Raw genomic sequence first — 19,240 nt, 5'->3', positions numbered from 1 at the left:
TATATTCAAATAAGAAAAAAAAATCCTTTTTTTTCTCCATCTTCCATAGTCCAACCACTTGGGTAGATTGATAAACTACGTTACAGTACCACACAATGATACATTTATAGTCTTAATAAATAACTTTTGGGTAGAATTACGTGATTTAATTGAATTAATTAACGCCTGACATTTCTTTGAGAGGTAAATTATGTTATTTTTTAAGATGATAAACTACTTTATTTCACTAGATTTCAGATCTAAGGACAAAGTTTTTTCAGAATAAAAAAACCCTTAACCCATTAAATTTCAGATTGTAACGGACGGGATATCACATTTTTACACTAATTTTCTTATCCAAAGGCTTAAAAATACTATTTGCAAGCAGAGGGTTTTAATTTTGTGAATTCAGTAAATTGATTGGGCTAAATTTCTGTACAATACTTTAAGATTACATCAAATACTAATGAATATACCTAATCTGATGCTGCATATTCCTAAAGAACAGTTTACTTAACTTTGTCAACAAACTGTGATAATTATAGAATATATAATTTTCTCAGATGTCTTCTAAGCTAAAATTGTAGGAATTCACAAGTAAATCAAACAAACTTCAATCAACTTTAATTTTGTTTCGAGTTACAGGTCATCCTTAAGTTCATATTATAACAATACAGTTTGTTACCTTAAGACACATATTGCTCCCTCAAAAGGAGACAAGGGACCCAAATAGCTAAATCAACGTGTGCTTCGTCACCATTTCATGTGATTGATCGAGTTGGGTAAAATGTCCAGGTGTAATGGTCTGTTTTCCTCCCAGTCTGAAATTCCCCCATCGGGAAATATGACCCAGGATTTATATCCCACCGGGGGAACTTTGTCTCAGGATAATATTCCCCCTCTGGACCAAGATTCCCCCTTTGCTTTGTGGAGGTAACCATTATTTTTTTTTTTTTTCGTTTGTCATGGAAATCAAATTCAATGGAATTTCATAGAAAACTCCACAAATTGCAAGACAATGAAGGGTTACATTTAGGCAATGAATTGAGGTTACAACATATTGCGTGGATAAAAAGAACAATGAATTTTAAGCGAGCTGCTCAGTTTTTTGGTGAATCCGTATCGAACCCCTTGCAATGTTGCTTAGAAATCAAACTTGCTGATTTCGAAGGATGTAAGGGAACAATCAAATTCTTTATTATACATATCCTCAATTCAAGAAATCTGAGCAGACGTAACTTTAAATCTCCAAATGCAACAAAAAAATGCCTGTTTGTTTGAAGAATTTATGATGAAGGCTGAAGCTTATATTAGGATATTGGGAAGGGCCCCGGCTATGGGCTGTGACTTGGGAAGGTTTGTGACCTGGGAAGGGGGTCTAGGAGCTTGCCCCGGCTAGGGACTGTGATCTGGGAAGGGGGTAAGGGGGCTTGCCCCCCGGCTAGGGGCTGTGACCTGGGAATGTTTGTGACCTGGGAAGGGGGTCCTGTATGGGTTGTGACCTGGGAAGGTTTGTGACCTAGGAAGGGGGTCCTGTATGGGTTGTGACCTGGGAACTACTAGGTTAGGTTAGGTGCGTTTGTTAGGTTCTGTACCCTTTTACAAATCTCAAATGTGTTAATTAATCATGTTTGGCCTATGTTCAGCCACTCACATGATCCATATATTTTTCCAACTGGTTATCTTGTTCTTATTTTGCATTTTGATCATTATTATTGCTGTAAATCACTCGTTTACGACATTTCCCCACCATAAAAACCCCGGTTTCCCAATCGGTCCCCCATAATCTCTGGTAACACAACTGAATTGGTACAATATCCTTTCTCATGCATAGGCTTCTTAGCATCAAGTGTACTTTCCTTTTATTTTTTGGTGGAGAGTACAAAAGAAGAGTAAAGTTTTCACATATATATATATATATATATATATATATATATATATATATATATATATATATATATATATATATATATATATATATATATATATATATATATATATATATATATATATATATATATATATATATATATATTCCTAATATTTTGTCAAACTTACTATACATCAAAATAGTTTCTCTGTAAGGGAGGGTGGGGGAGAAATGGCCAAGAGGGGGGAAGGAAATATTTTAGGGCTTAAATTCCCCCTGGGGGAATAACAGCCAGGGCGGCTTTTCCCGGGGGAGGAAATTGATCCTAGGCTAATTTTCCCGAGAGGAATTTCAGTCACGGGGGAAATATTTCCTGCTACACCGGGCGTCCAAAATAATGAAGAAAATTGCTACATATTATGCAGCCAACAAATCGTGTCGACACGAGAATAGTTACAGATGGATTCAAGCTGTTGGAACCTAGTTATATGTCTACTATAGGCTGCAGAGCCTTTAAATATGGGGCCCCAAGTCTATATAATAAACTCTCATGAAACATCCGAATGATTGAAGACATTAAGGCTTTCAAGAGGAAACTGAAGCCTTTCTTATTTCATCAGTCATACAACAGTGACGATTTAACAGTAATATGAAACGTTAAATACTCTGAACGAACAGGGTAAACTGACAGCGGAGGTCCTGTAGAGAGTTTGGTTCCCCTGCTGTATGGGAATGGAAAAGCCGTTGTCAAAGTAAAGTGAAGTGAGTAAGTAAAGTAAAATGTTGCATTTTGTATATGTGAACTTCAATCACTAATATAGTTATCTAATACCTGAGCATATTTCTGAAAGGTCTAGAACTCTCCTGCTGCCTCTGTTTCCCATCACACACCCAATGTACTCTTCCTGTCATGGGGAAATCAGTAGATCCATAAGCTACATAGAGTAGGCCTATGGGTGCATGTTTTATTTATGGTAGCAATATAGGTACCCTATATATTTATCCATATTTTATTTTTGCTTTGAGGTAAGACTGCTATAAGGGTAATGAGAATATGATACTTATAAACGGTTTTTGAGCGAAGCGGAAAATCTATTTTTGGGTGAGGTAGCCATTTCGTCCTGATGGAAGTTCCTTCGTTAGTTGCTTCCTAGGTTATATTTTACTACAGTGATATATCCCAGAGAATTTACCAAAGGCATCCAGAATTCTAACTCCTGGAGCAAATATCCCTTGAAGATATCGCACAAAATCAGAGGACGTATTCTTGACACGTCTCATAGCTATCTACACCCCTAATAGCGTTTTTGCTTCGAGGGGAAAAGTGGCAAGAATATAGGAGAGCCGTTATTAAGGCAATGCTCCTACTGTACTGTAAATAGGTGCCCCGCCCCCCTGCCGCCTCATGGCACCATCTAGCCATTTTTTGTAGCTTTGTAGGTGTAACAGGTACAGTATATTAGGGAGGGAATCGTTATCCTTTGACAAAAGGAGGGCGGGTCCATCAGGACGATATGGCTACCTCACCCAAAAATAGATTTTGAGAGGTTTTTGGGGCTCATGCCATGTCGTGCTGATGGAAGTTTACCAGAGCATTAATGTATCTGTGGATTTTCAATAGTGTCGTTCATCTTGAGATAAGTTTTCCTTTTGGCCCTCAGGGCCTAGAGACACTTGACGTTACCGTTAAAAAGGTCATTCAACTGATCATATGGGATGTCAGTGCTTCCTGCCCCCTACAGGGAAAAGTCTGGCTAGACTTTAGGAGAAAACCCGAGGATTGTGAGTTCAAGGAACAGACTAGCAAACAGTTTGTATATTAGTGTCGTCATATATGTAAAGCATAGATTGTACTTAGATGGAATTGATCTGTGTAGGTTACTGAAGAACCTCCCAAGTCTGGATGTTGATAGAGACAGACAGGTTTATACGTGTTCCGAGCTATGTTGGAATCTGCACCGATTCCGAATCGGGTTGCGCGATGTTAGAATTCTTACTTTGTGCGGCAAAGTTGGAATACAGTGTTGGGTTCCCGCGGGTGTTGACGCCTATATAAAGCACAAGCAGACGACATTAACGTCAAGTGCTTGTCTGTCAGTGTGCTGTGGTATCATACTGCATGCATCAACTTGGAGTCAGTTCCTGCCATTTGGATATGTGAGAGGTGTTAGTTATCACTTAAATCAATTCATGATTGACGCTTTGGTTCAACTTGTTTTATTTCTCATACTTTGATTTGACACAGCAAGTCAATTGGTTATTTCTTTATGTTGTTGCCTGTGGATAAGAATTTCAATTTAGATAGATTGTGCAGGATATATAAGTATTTTCTGGTTAGAGGAACTATGCAAGGATTGTTGAACCCAGGCATTGCTTTGATTTGCTATTATACAAAGGTGCCTTCCATTGTAAGTTTGTTATTATTACTGATTTCAATGATCAATGTTAGAATAAAACGATGGAAATTGATGGATTCTGGTAACATATTAAATGCATTTTTAGCAATCTCATGGATTAACTGTCTCCTGGCTTATAGTTTAGGCATTAATATGGCTACGATGATCCTGTTGTTATCTTCATGAGCAATTTGTTTGACATAGTGACAAAAGTGCCAACGTTAAGGATTTGTATTGATTTATAAGACAATCTAATGAATTATTAATGATAAATAATCCAGGTTGTTCTTCTGTGTTGGCTTTTGTTTATTGTGCATTTAAGTACCATATCCCCTGTCCTTTCTTAACTTCTCAACATCAAGATGTGGTTATTATTGCAACAAAAAATTATTTGTAATTTATGACAATTGATAGTGTGATAAAGGTGCTTTGAATCATTATAAAGTTAACATAGGCTACACACTGTTTAAAAAATATCAAATGCATAAAAAATAATATTAGTTAATTAACTACAACACCCTCCCCATTGTTTGTGAATTAGAGGCTGACATTCAACAATTTTAAGTGGCCTAAACACAGTGACAGATAGGAGTGGCAATTCCATACTACAATAACTAACACGCCTTGGAAACAAATTAAACACACATAATGACCTGACTTTACATAATGGCCTAATCACTGCATATACGACGAGGAGATCACCACATAGAACCTAATACTGTTAACACACCTATTGCCATATAAGGTGAACGAGTCAGTCGACGTATTTACGTGAATCTGTTTCACTCCAAAGCAACCAAAATACGATTCCAACCTGGTCGCGCGATCTGGGAATCTTCACATTGCGCAGTGCCAAGTGAGAATATTCCAACACGGTGTAGATTCTGAGATGAGTCGCAACAGTACTACTCAAAGTTTGGTCATACTTTGTAGTGGAGGTTGAGGGAAAGGCTGATTCCTGGGCTATTATCAATTCTGTACTTCTTACAAATGCTTGTACATTGACAGGTACTCCAAAGCAGTGCCCTGTAATACAAAAAACTTCATTTACAACAATGAACTTATGTCAAACGAAATGCAATTCGCAGCCTGGGTTATACTGTACTCCTACCTAACCTACTGTTTTTGCTGTATAGTTACCATGGCAAGTCAAGATTAAAAACTTTCGCAAAATCTTGGAATAATATTGCATATGATAACTTATGGTTAGTGGCACAATTCCAACCACATACAAGCTTAGTCTGTATCAATATCAATGTAAGTAATATCATTGTAACCTTACTTGATAATTCTCTAATTCTAAATAACCACAAACAAACAAGGTCAAGTGTTATTAAGACGTGAATTAAAACTACGAGAAGTGCATGCCTTTTACAAGGGTGAAAATAACGTTTCACACAATAATAAGGGAAGCAACATCTTTTCCCCTCTCTACTCATCTTTGTCATCTCAGAGATCACCACACACAACTACTCCGTTGTTTACTTTCTTGCACTCACGCACGAACACTTTGTTACACTTCGTTCAGTTAAATGAAGGATTTCTCTTATTATATCGTCACTGAGTAAAAGCACCAAACACCATAGGCCTACTCATGCATACGTTGTTTCTTTTCGTAAACGTGTGGCAAGATAAGTTATTACACATGTTTTGAATATAATTCTAGTACTGCTGATTTATAAGTAGCTTATTTTACCTCATCAGTACCAATTCAGGCCTGAATCATATTTTAGGATGTTTGCCCGTTGCACCAGCCCTTTGCTAATTAATCATTTGAATTATCAATTTTCAGTATGTCAGAATAGGTAGGATTACTTTGTATCTGTTCCCCTGGAGATGCAACATTTCTCTTTGTATTTTGTAAAAAAAATCCTATCTCCAACTAACTACTTATAACAATATAATGTCTTGCACGTAAGTCTCGATTTGGCACTTCAACACACCAAGACTTACCTGTCGGGAGATAACTCAGCTAACGACCTTTGACACAGAGTTTAAACCCATCTATTCACGAGCTACCACCCTGACCTGACGGACAACCTGCATTACTCTGGCTCACCCTAAGTCTCACAAGAAACAAAGGAGATAGAAGGATTTCTGGTGTCTTGTCGGCGGGAGAGAGGGAAGATCCAAAACTGAGAACTCTGGCAGCAATACCCGATCTGCCAGGAAGCGAGGAAGACCAAGGGGTTGGCCAGGCAAGCAAACAATTCATCCAATGTCCAAGTACCTCTTTTCAAGTACTGCGAGGAGTGCATGTAAAACACCCGACCACTCAAAGTTTCCCCCATTTTTATATTAGGTTAGATTTTGAATTTTACTAGATTTAGGTATCTGACTTTTACATAATTCGGGCTGAGTGAGTGGGATTGTGTATGAAATCTGTTTATAAATTTGTGCTCTATAGTTAGTTTGTTTTGTTTTGTGTTTGTTTTAACCTCTTTTGCTGATGGTGAGATTTCCAGTTGATCTCTGCAATTTTGGGGTAATAAAGTAATTGGATGATGTTAGTCAACCATTTTTATATATCTACATCCTTTATTAATTGATTACTTCTAATATTAATATTTGATCTTGGGACAGCATACCCGATATATTGAGAGGAATGAGGCTAAATAACTCGAGGGTAATAGTGTGTTAGCGAGTGACTAAATATTCATTCTAAGAGCTTCGAAGGTGAAGATTCTTATCTTTTAAATTTTACTTCAGTACATCCCTGCTCCCTTCCATTGCCATTGTCTCCAATCATAAAGTGAAATTCCTGTCCAGCATCTCACTAAGGTCTCTAGGACGGTGCCAAAACAGAGCCAATGAGAGTATAGGCCTACCCTGGAGTTATTTAGACTTACTCCTTTCAATACATCGGGTATGCTGTCCCAAGATCAAATATTCATATTAGAAATAATCAATTAATAAAGGAAGTAGATATATAAAAAATAGTTGACTAACATCATCCAATTACTTTATTACCCCAAAATTACAGAGATCAATTGGAAATCTCACCATCAGCAAAAGAGGTTAAAACAAACACAAAACGAAACTGACTAACAATAGAGCACAAATTTAAAAACAGAATTCATACACAACACAACGCATTCAGCCCGAACTAAGTAAAAGCCAGTCACCTAAATCTAGTAAAAATGAAAATCTTACCTAATCTAAAAATTGGGGGAACTTTAAGTGGTCGCATGTTTTATGTGATAGAGAGGCTATGGCTCCACCCAAGACTGCAGGACAATGGTTTGATATGCATATTCCTCGTGCCTCCAGTTAAATGTGGCATCGGAACATACCAGTTTACACTTTATAATACTCTATATATATATATATATATATATATATATATATATATATATATATATATATATATATATATATATATATATATATATATATATATATATATATATATATATATATATATATATATATATATGAAAAGCAATACTTGGACATTGGATAAATTGTTTGCTTGCCTTGCCAACCCCTTGATCTTCCTCGCTTCCTGGCAGATCGGGTATCGCTGCCAGAGTTCTCAACTTTGGATCTTCACTCTCTCCAGCCGACAGGACACCAGAAATCCTTTGATCTCCTCTGTTTCTTGCGGAACTTGGGGTGAGCCTGAGTAGTGCAGGTTGCCCGTCAGGTCAGGGCGGCAGCTCGTGAATGAATGGGGCAAACTCTCGGTCAAAGGCCGTCACCAGGGTTAGCTCCCAACAGGTGAGTCATGGTGTGTTGAGGTGCTAAATCGTGACTTACGGGCAAGACATTATATTGTTGTAAGGATTTAGTTGGGGACAGAATTTTTTTTTACAAAATACAAAGAGAAATCTTGCACCTCTAGGGGAACACATACGTAGTAGTCCTACATATTCTGGCATACGAAAAATTGATAATTTAGGTGAGTAAATAGCAAAGGGCTTGTGCAATGGGCAAACTTCTTAAAATTAATTAAGAAATGAATTAGTACTGAAGAGGTAAATTAAGCTGCTTAAATGTAAGCAGTACTAGAATTATATTCAAGACCTGTGTGATAATTTATCTTGAAACATATTGTTTGAGAAAAGAACCAATGTAAGCAGGCATAGGCCTAAGGTCTTTGTCTGACTGTTCTACGCAGTGACAATGTAATGAAAGAAATCCTTCTTATAACTGAAGGGTAATTCCATTGAATAATGGACAGAGTAAACAAATTGGTTTTCATTTTGTCAAGATGTTAAGTTAGACATAGTTTAAAATTGTGTAAGAGCAAGTGTGCATACGTAGTGCGTAAGGTAGGCAAAAAGGAGTAGTTGTGTCTACGATCGAGTGTTGTGCGCGAGTGCAAAAAGGTAAACAAAGGCGTAGCTGTGTGAGGTGAGCTCAGAGAAAACAAAGATGAGTATAGAGGAAAAGATGTTGCTCCCATTATTATTATTATTATTATTATTATTATTATTATTATTATTATTATTATTATTATTATTATTATTATTATTATTATTATTCTGTGAAACACCAATTTCTCCCTCGTAAAAGGTGTGCACTTCTTGTAGTTATAATTTACATGTTTTACTGAGACTTGATATTGTCTGTTTATGGTTATCTTTTAAAATTAGAGAATTATCAAGTTAAATTACGATAATGTTACATACATTAAAATTGCACCAAGCTGATCTTGAATGTGGTTGGAATTGTGCCACCAAAAGTCAAGTAAGATATGCAATATTATTCCAAGATTTTCTTAAAGTGTTCATTCTTGCCTTGCCAGGGTAACTATACAGAATGAACAGTAGGTTAGGTAGGAGTACAGTTTAGCCTAGGCTACGAATTGCATGTTGTTTTGGCATAGGATCGTTTTCCTAATTGAAGATTTTGTATTACAGGGTACCAGTTTTGGAGTACCTGTTAATGTACTATCACTTGTAGGAAGTAAAAAAATAGAAAGACTGTGGGAATCAGCCTTTTCCTCAACTGCCCCTACAAATGAAGATTCGTCAGTCTCCGACGTCAAGCGCCAATTTATATTCAAGATTATGCCCAGAGTATTAGTCTCTGCCAGTTCAGCAGTGCCACAGTACCATTGAGAGAGAAGTACTCGCTATTGTCGTAGCATGTCGTAGGATCCATCATTTTATTGTGGTGTTCCACTTGCCATTCACACAGATCATCTACCTCTATTATCGGTGTTTAAGAGGAAGACCAATTCCTCTAGAATGAGCAGATGGGTAATTCAGATGCAGGATTACTGGTTCAAGGTAGAAATATTCAGGTGGTAGGTCAACTAATAAGAGCAGTTTTTCATCAGAGTAGGGCTGATTATCTCGGTGTGAGAAAGGGTTAGTTTATAGAAATGCAGTTAGAGGAAACAAGGTCGGCTGAACTAATAACCTTTCTAGAGGTGGCAAATAACAGGGTAAGAGGTTTCCTAGAGCTTTGATTACTTAGTTCCTGTTGTATGAAGGCTTGTTATATCTCAGTGCAGATAAAGCTGACAACTCCATCCACTTGAGATCAATAGATCCTAAGGATTTAACAAAGGTAGCTTTAAAATTCGGTCATGAATCATTGTCACGTCACCTAGGGATTCCCACAGCAATTGACACTATTGAAAACTTATTCTATTAGCCTTCATTGCAAATTTATGTTACCAAATATGTAAGTGAATGTGTCATGTGTTAAAAACATGAAGCCAGTAGTTCCTTACAACTACAGTTTCAGGAAATGCCTCCAGTAACTAAACCTTTAGAACAAATCTGTCCAGATTTAATGGATTTGTTATGCGGTGTAAGTGGTTACACGTATGTATTGACTGTTTTTTATCATTATAGTCGGTATGTTAAGTTCTATCCATTGCAAAGTAAATCTACAGAGGTGGTAAACAAAAACTTCGTTTTGTATCAGAATGAATGATGTACCTACGACAGTCATTCTTAATGGTATTCATGAAACTTTTCCAACGCATAATATTTCTCGAACAGGCTTACTAGGGATTTTCAGTTTTTGTGGAATACTGCGTTGTTTTAGTATCTGTTTTCACATCAATATGCAGTCAGACCTAACTCTTAGCGAGGGTTAGGTAACAGAAAAGTACAATTTCACGAATATTTTCAACATTAGGGTGGGATAACTCCTAACCTAACGACGCACTGCCCATTGCCTACGCTCAGATAGTTAACCCACTATGTACTGCCTAATATTGTTTTTACTTGGTATCTATCACATTATAAAAGGTTTATAATTATACTAAAACATATCAATAAGTGTACAGTACATGTGCCCACGTTTAAACTATGCACTGGACATGGTAAGGCTTCAGTACAGTACGTAACACTACAGTATCGTTGCCATGAATGTAACTATAAATTTACCCAGTAGTCATCATACACTTGCAAAATAAGCACAAAACTTTATTAGTCCTCTCTAGTAATAATATAGCACACTTTCAGATACTGTAGTGAATGCTACTGTAATATACAGTATGTACAGTCGTATCACTACAATAGGTTGAAGTTTAATTGTACTGTAAGTGTTCACTCTTTTCATCCGGACGACTTGACTATTTGACAACTGCCCACATACATAGCATACATATACAATAAACAATTGTATGCAATACTGTATTGTGCAATATGTATACAATTTAAGATTAAACAAGTGTATATATTTTATACATCTACCAATAAACAATTTTGTACGCAGTTCTACATAGTCTTGAAGCATTACCAAGTCTTTAAGAGGTAATCAAAATGTCCCGAAATTAACAAAAAGAAAATGTCCCTATGTTCTCCCTTATGCAATTAAATGAGGAATAGTTATGATAAGGTTAGTCAAACTTATTAAAACAAAGCTTTTATTTAAATATTATTCACAGACAACCTAAATACGATTACACAAAAACAAAACTCAAGAAAATTCCGCTGTTAGATTCAGTGAAATTTAGGTAGGATTGACAAACAAAATGAAGTCTGACCCCATTTTGTTACATTTCTTGGTCCTGGAATCTACCATAATTGAAAAAAATCCTTTCAGTCTCTGCCTTCGAATGCAGTGACGTTATAATTAATTTCGCAAGAGAGGCATTATTGCTAAATACGCATTGATCAGAGAAATTCTTTAAATGAGACCAAAACTCTTCTTATACAACATTTCAGTCTCATCTACACTAAAATAAGCAGGTAGGACATCTCCCCACTCATTATCTTCATTATGTCCTGACTCTTAACAAATGGTTATACTTTGCTATCAAAGTATCCCCTTGTCCCCAGTATATGGATCTAGTGCTACTGCTGGATTTGCCAATTTCATTTCAATAATGGTAACTTTTTTTTTTTTTAATTTCACCAGATAATGTCTGAATTTATGTATAACTGCAAATGCCAGTCCTTTTGACTCTGTAGAATGAATATTCTCACATTCAGATCCAAAACATATCTTATTTATAGGAAGCAGATGAGTTGATCTAAAAGGCTCAATTTTGGGGCTTCATGAAGTTTTTCCATAAGAGTCTAAATATTCTCAAATTCTCTCCATAGAGAATGTTAATGAGACTAAGCTTACTTTAAAACAAAGCTGATTGCAATAGGTCAAAGTATAATTCATGAATGTGAGATATGCTTTAGTAAAATGGCTGTAGAGGTCTTTCCTTATAAGATCTGCTTAGACTAGTTTATCCTCCACTACAGCTTGGAAATAAAAAGGTAATTGCAACACTTATCATTGATTAAAAATACAGACCACACACTTTTGTGAAGCAAGCCAGCGTGTGTCAGTGGGCCTAAGAATTTTTGCTTTCTCTACTGATAGGTCGTGATGCAATTCGAATAATTCAGCTTGATTTTTAAACTATGAATAAAAAAGGTGTGATGTTACTACGAATCAGATCCTCTCTATTTATAGGGAAATTAGCTGCACTTTGCCTGCAGCAATATGCAAGGAATGACATGCATCTTGTTGTAAAAAAAAATTTCATCAGCATCTTCTTTGAGTCTTGTCGTGAGTGAATCATTCTCATCAATTAATACGCTGGCATTATTAATTATTCAATGAATTAAAAAAAAAGAAATATTTTCTTATATAGCTGAAAAGTCCCTAAACTTCCAGTTATTTTACCTGAGCATAGATTTCCCTACACTTAGGGATATGTCCCTACAGTTGGTAACACTGGACTGAGGTCAACTGGTGAGCAGGGTTGCCATTTCAGATGTCGATCTGCCAAAATGCGCCAGAAAAGTGCTAATTGTGGACCAGGTTTTCTAGTCCTCAGGCGGTTATACTCTAGGTGCAGTTTTATAAGCGATATTTAATGGTCGAAGAATTCTACTGAAACACTTCTGGTAGCTTCAATTTATATCACATTTTTCAGCAACACTCCATGTTTCTGACATTCATGTCACTACGGTTGGTAACACTGGATTGGGGTCGAGTGGTGAGCAGGATTGCCATTTCAGATGTCAAACTGCCAAAATGTGCCAGAAAAGTGCTAAATGTGAACTGGATTTTCTTGGTCCTCAGGCAGTTATGCTGTTGGTGCTGAGCGGCCGCACTTGCAACCATGCTCAAGGAGCTGAACTGTTGCAAGGCCAGGTGGATGAGAACTTCAGGCGGCTATGCTCTCCTGGTGCTGAGTGGTCGCACCTGCAGCTATGTTCAAGAAGCGGAGTGGCTGCAGGACCAGTCATGTAAAATCATTGTGGCACCACTGTAATCAGAACTTTTGCCTGTATAGTTTGAACTGCTCTGAAAAGAGCTACTGTTAAAAAGAGCAAGTTTCGCGTGAGCCGGGAGCTTGCCCGACAGGGTGCTAGCGAAAGAGCCCGTGTTCAGCAAAAGGCTGGACAATCTATAAGCAAGGAAGCAAGCAAATACTTTAAATGGCCAAAAATAATGCCAAACACTAATTTGTTATATATACAACCAAAGGTTAGGTTAGCCAACATCTGGTTAAGATGTTCTGGTAGATAAAGCCAGTGTCAAACAAACCACCTGAACTAACCCTTCATTTCCGTGAGCTTGTAGGCCTACTTTTGTTGACCGCGTGATTTTGTAATTTTTAATCCCCCTCCCGACCCAAGATTGACCTGTACGAGGTCGACCCTTTCCATCGCTAAACGCCGTAATGGACAGACGTGTTCCGTATAGTTTGAGCGATGGTTTTGAGTTTATTACTCGTATAGATCAGCTTGATGCTTTGAAGACAGTAAAGTTTTTAGACTTACGGGACTTCACTTGAGTTACCCCGTAATTTTTCCATTTTTTTATTTTGAGAAGCGCTCTTAGGTGACTTTAGGGGTCCCTGTGAAGGCGCAAGAACCCGAGGATTTAGACTTCATTGATTATAAATATTAAGGTAATCCTGAGTAACTTTTCTATTATTACAATTTGGTTAAGATATAATTTAGAGTGCTGCACATAGCTTCTTTTGTGTAGGAGAGAGACTTATGAAGGGGGTCCAGGGCTTGCCCCTGGCTAGGGGTTGGGACCTGGGAACTACTAGGTTCGGTTAGGTCATTAGGAAGGTAAGGACACGGCTTGTAGGAGGGGTTAGTAAGGGAAGTTTGGGTTAGTTGCTGTCCTTTTTTCCTTGCATGTTTCTGACATTCATGCAACGAGTGGTCCTTGTATGTAGATTGTTGGGACAAGCATTTACAAATTTACTAAACTGGTGAATTTAATATTCTTTCATTTTGTGATCATTTCCTTGATATATATATATATATATATATATATATATATATATATATATATATATATATATATATATATATATATATATATATATATATATATATATATATATATATATATATATATATATATATATATATATATATATATATATATATATATATATATATATATATATATATATATATATATATATATATATATATATATATATATATATATATATATATATATATATATATATATATATATATATATATATATATATATATATATATATATATATATATATATATATATCATCATGCCTTGAACAAGCGCTGCCCAGAGACTTAGGAGGATAGCTGCGATGAAGAGCACTATCCCTCCAAAACATCCTAAGCCAGCTAATATGCAACAACCCAAGGACCAGCAACCTCCTGGCCAGAGAAGACAGCGCCAACCTACCACTGTTCCTGTGCCTGCACCTGCCACCCAACTGCAAGCAATACCTCCTTCTCAACCTGCAATTCCACCTCCTTCTCAACCTACATCCTTAAACCCACCTCTGACCCTGGCTCAACAAATTGAGTCACTCGCCTTAGAAGACCTTAAACCCATCGCCTTCAAAATCCTCACCAGAGTCCTCTCCTTATCCTCGACCCCCACCTTCCTGCAGCTTCTGCAACAACTTCACATTCCATCCATCTAGCAGGGATAAGCTTTTTGCTTAAACCTACTCCTTTTTTCTCCTCTCCCTGTCTCTCCTTATTACTGGGACTCGCTGCTATCAACACTTTTTCTCTCACTAAAACTTTTTCATTTCATGGACCTAAAAAGGAGTCTCCTTTTTCGGGTTACTTCCCTCCCTTTCATGTCTAATGTCAAATCCCTCCTAAAGTAATTCATCCTCCACCTTTTCATGTTCCAGTTGCCCTTTTCAAAATTCACCCCTTGCTTTTTAATGTTGCAGTTTTGGCCTCCTTTGGGAGACCAAAGTACGAAGTTCTACGCAGTCCTGAAGCATGTCGCAACTCTAATCTGTTAGTAGCGTCTCTTGCCCAGTAAAGAAGATATCACACATATATAAAGTGTATAAATATGTCGAGGAGTAGAGCATGCCATGTACTACTGTACGTAAAATACATATATTTTTTACTTAAAAATGTGATTCTCCTAAAAAAAGGACTGAAGAGGTAGATATATACAAGAGGAGTGAAGATGCTGCAAGACAGAGGCTGAGTGACGGGCAGCGTTTCCATCTCTGGTGTAAAATATGCACTACATGAACTCCCAAAACACATCAGAAAGGAGCTATTTTTTTTTTTACGATAAAACAATGATAAACCTGAAATTGTTTTAATAAGTCAACTTGCGAGGAAAGACTCTGGAGGGCAATCTATCCGATTCGCTAAGTCGTGTTCATGACATGATACTAAATAGTTCTTCTACCATTCATATCAATGAGTAGATGTTACAAATATGGCAGCGAAATGTTGTTCCTCAATAATTTCAAAATTTACTATTTGAGGATTATTTACATAGAAGTTTTATTTCTATTGAAAACTCCCAAATCGAAAATACTTCCAACAGTCTGGTCTTCACAGAAGCAGTGTAGGTGAACTTCAACTCATTTGAAGGAGATGCAGCTGCTGCGAAACCTTTTCGTTAATGCAGATAAATTACAGAAGAAGAAGAAGAATAAGAAGAAAACTCCAGGTTCTGAGAAAGGATTTGGAGAATTCATCCTTCTTCCTTCGCTTGATGATCAGAAGAGCCAGGTAAAGTTTGCACTTCTGCAAGTCAGAGTGATTGGTTCTACACTAGAAGTGAGTTTATCTAGTGTTGAAGTAGAAGGCTGGGGTCTGGAGATGCCATGGACAACTTTCACCTTGTGTGACAAGCCCTTGAATTCTATCTCACTGGAACCTTCCCCTCTTCCCCCCCCCCTTCTGTGGTATTAACAATTCCTCCTCAGCAGGTTGTGTAGTGAGCCTAACTCCTGCACAGACAAGTGTCTCATCCTGGCCTCTGTTACTCAAGTGTAGAATGAGAGGTAAGGTAAAACTTGAGAGATTTTTTAGAGAGAACAGCAAGTTATTGATAAAATCCTTTTATTAAATAGATGAAAAAAATAACAATAAAGATAAGATTATCCTAAATAATTTTCAAAACGTATTATTTGTGAGGTACTCACATAGAAATATTTAATTTGATGAAAACCTAGCCTACCAGTCAAAGGTGAAGACTTTTCCCAGGAAAAAATGTACCGTATTAATGTATTTTATTCTTTATAAAAAGTTACAGTATCTTTGCTAGGATTTATCCCTATTGAATGTAAAACCTGAAACCTCTGACAAGTGATAGGTATGACATCTATATTCTACCAAATTGTGCTTAGAATTTTTGTTGTGGCCGGTTCAGTTAGCATACAGTGCCAATTATAAGTTGTGTTAATCTCACTAGAGACAATGAGTCAATAAAAAAAACATTTTTATTCATGATATCTATTATTTTTTATTCATCAGTTATAATGAATACAATTTATAACATCTATTATTAGTTGAAACCCAACTTTCATCAGTAAAATTGTAGATGAGAAGTTATCTCTTTCCTCCTACGATGCCATATCAAATTGTAAGGCTCCTATGATATATGTCGGGCTTGAAAAGGTCGAGGTCAGTGTCATTAAAGGTCACTCAGTCTTGGTGACCTTCTGGAACAACAATGGACCTCACTCTGATTCCCCAAACGTCTTCACCGACAACCTGAAGCACAGGAAATTCTCCATAATGTTCTGAAATATTTCATTTCAGAAAAAAAAAAAAAATAAAAAACTAAGGGATTCCTGTTACTGGTGATTTAAACACATCCAAAGTAATGGCAAAGAAGCAAATCATTTGTCTAATGTGTTGTTGTTAAACTGAACATTAGTAAACACCACATTGAATATTGCAGGTTCTGAGATAGACAATAAGAGCTTTACCCTAAAGACTTATTTACTTCATGATTAATTAGACAATATTTTTGGGAATCACTCGCTACCTTCGACCATTGATCATTCAATAATAATTATCTTTCTATGTAAATAATTCTACAACTAAATGGATAATTGAAGTTGATGCCAATTATGTCAAATGAAGATACATTTCATAAGTGCCTACAGTGCTCCTCATTTGGTAGATATGGAATATGACATTAGCTTGAATTGGGAGGCATTGACTGTAAGCAAGTTAACGTCGAGAATTGAATCTTGCTATATGTGAAATTATCATTGCAATTTCTTTCATGCAATTTGTTGGCAAAACCATATTAAATTTTCTTTAAAAAATATGAAAGCAAATTACCCATACCTTATACCCTGGCCGTCGATATACAAAGGCCCAATACTCATATTTGTTTATGTATTTATTCATACACAATAAAATCTAATTCATTATGAACATATTCACCAGTTAAATGGTAATTGATACAAAGGAACCTGACATTACACCATAACCCAACATGGGATGATGAAGAGGAAACCATTTGTGGGTTTTTAAGAAGAAGGAACCATTGTTTGGAAAAGCCTTATTTTCAAAATAGATTTGAAACCAAAACTGCACTTTAATGATCGTAAAGAGCCATGTAGAGAAATGTATTTATTTATTTTGAGTGGAAAATTTGCTGTTCTGGAAATTTAAGAGGATTCTAACAATAAACAGAGTAAGGATTATGCCTACCCTTGCAATGATTGAACCATGCCTATGTTGGCTGATTATTGAAGCTAAAGATACATTATTTAAGTAAGCTTGAAATTATATGATGTGTCCTAAGCGAGAGGGGGGGAGGAGGGGCCTCTGAAACCAAGTACAGTTGTAAGGACTTGCATATATTTAGATTATTAGAAATCCTAATGAACGGTTATACATCTTCATTTCAAAAGGATTGGTATCTTATTCTGTAGGTAGAGGTTTCACTACGTTAGGTTAGGTGATATTATGACGAGAGACTTAACTCTACTAATAATAAAACATGTCCAAGATTGTGTATTGAAATGATTAATATATACTCTGGTGATCCAAGTCTAATGGATATTAATAATAATCTGATTACCGGAAAAAAATATTCAAGCACATGTGGTACACCCATGACCCACGGAGACTTCTATATATTATATAGGTTACTTTTTCTAATTTCATTCAAAATAAAATGGTATATATCTTTATGTTATTTTACATGCATTGATATATATCACTAAACTCTAAAATTTTTTAATGCTTAGTAATTTTCAGCTTTGATCAAATAAAGTTCCCATACACAAGCTCATATGGCATATTGTGGTCTAACTGTATTTTACGTTGGTATAATACTTCCTCCAATGTTAGCAAAGTCTTTATATTATGAAATGATTTTACGTGGCTTAGCGCTGTGAATTTATCTACAATCTGTGATGAGTAGTTTTAGACATTCTTCTTCTGGACGTAGGCTATATTATGTGATGTGGCCTCTCTCCTGATACTTGAGAAAGTTTTTGACAATGGTTGTATTATGTCAGTTTACCTAAACTGGTTTTGTTCCTTGGTCTTCCAGTTTAGTTCTGTACTCTGATCTAAGAATGCAAGCTCTCTCTCTCTCTCTCTCTCTCTCTCTCTCTCTCTCTCTCTCTCTCTCTCTCTCTCTCTCTCTCTCTCTTTATATATATATATATATATATATATATATATATATATATATATATATATATATATATATATATATATATATATATATATATATATATATATATATATATATATATATATATTAATAATAATAAGCAGAATAGGGAAGTGGAGAATATGGGGGAAAGGAAGCTGTCAAATTAATAACCAGTTACGGGTGATAATGAAAAAATCTCTGAAGAGCAGCCTGTGCTCTATTGATTTATAGTAAGTTTGGTCTTGTTAGGTATGACAATGGGGACATTCATGTCTAGTACTATCTACCTTCATGTTTTGAGTCTTCCTAACAGTTCATCATATACGGTACACCGTCTATGGGTAACCTGGAAAGGATTTTGAAACAGATATTTTCCAATACCTTAATAATTTTATGTCATAATTCAGAATTTTTACGTTTCTAGGTAACCATAGTTTTCTTCCAAGAGAAGTAAAGTATGCTGAATGAATTGCAGGGTTATTGTTACCCACCATACAGAAGCATCAAACTTAGACTGATAAAGTAATGCAATATGGGATCCTATTTCAGATTAGTAATAATAAAACAAGTTGTAGCTAGTTATGATTCTTTAATAATGAATCACACAGCTGGTGTGCACAGGCCATTCGTGTTCAGCTGACAGTAAAGGGATCCACTGCTCAACAAGACG

Source organism: Palaemon carinicauda, unplaced genomic scaffold (genome assembly GCF_036898095.1).
Source record: "Palaemon carinicauda isolate YSFRI2023 unplaced genomic scaffold, ASM3689809v2 scaffold26, whole genome shotgun sequence".
NCBI lineage: Eukaryota > Metazoa > Arthropoda > Malacostraca > Decapoda > Palaemonidae > Palaemon > Palaemon carinicauda.
Note: the sequence above shows the minus strand (reverse complement) of the source record.